Below are 867 nucleotides of genomic sequence, written 5' to 3' on the forward strand. Positions count from 1 at the left end.
GGGAGGGGGAAGGGGAGGGGGAGGGGGAGGGGAGGAGGATCCTGTGACAAAAACAATAACAGTAATGGAGTAGTTATATGTCAAAGCCATGTGAGCAATTTACATAGAATCTTTTTCATCTTTATGAAAAGTCAGTGACGCAGGTACTAGGATTCCTATGTTTCACATGATCTGAGGTTAGTTGGACAAGGTCACGTAGCCTTTAAGGAAATGAGCCAGGTCTTTATATTCAGTTCTCTGTCTCTTGCTGTGTGTATAACTGAGGTGAAAGGCATAAGCACTGATGAAAGTATAGTCTGCTTCCTTGTGATTATTTTTCATGCAAATTACACAAGAATTTATACAAGTTATTGAAATACAATTTTTAGTGTGGTCTTTTTATTGTCTTATTAAATGGAAGCTTACAAATATAAATTAGATTATTAATACTTCCGAAAGTATTTAAGTTGAATAGTGAGGGCCGTGTGCTAGTATAAAGAAAAAGAAGAGGGTACCAAGCCCAAAGGGCACAGTGATGATTCAAGTGGTCCCACAGGCCTACGGTGCAACTGTCACCTCTAGTGAAAGAATTTTGCAGGCTCTTACCAACATGATGGAATTTTAAATGTCTTTATAAATCAGCAAGTCTTTAGGAGCAATGAATTAGCTTGGTAGCAATTAAGTTCCTTTAAAGCTAGCTCTCCTGTGTAACTAAGTTGGACCTACTAATAGGCAAACTGAAAAATCTCCAGACTTGCAACCATCATCTCACCTCTGTGCTCAGCTGGGGAACAGCTGGGGAACAGCTGGGGAACAGAAGTTGAGAAGTGCTAACAGGATACACTGTACTGAAACCTTACTTGTGCTGGGCACTATTCTGAAATATAT

The 867-nt window shown here is 39.7% G+C and overlaps 1 protein-coding gene across 1 annotated transcript in view; it reads right to left on the bottom strand.

Moving 5' to 3' along the window:
* LOC101572206 (complement C5-like) overlaps positions 1-867 on the bottom strand; it is a 50,781-nt gene that overhangs the window by 47,265 nt on the left and 2,649 nt on the right. The gene's annotated exons all lie outside the window — the stretch shown is intronic.

This window comes from Octodon degus, unplaced genomic scaffold (genome assembly GCF_000260255.1).
Source record: "Octodon degus isolate 3935 unplaced genomic scaffold, OctDeg1.0 scaffold00137, whole genome shotgun sequence".
NCBI classification, from domain to species: Eukaryota; Metazoa; Chordata; class Mammalia; order Rodentia; family Octodontidae; genus Octodon; species Octodon degus.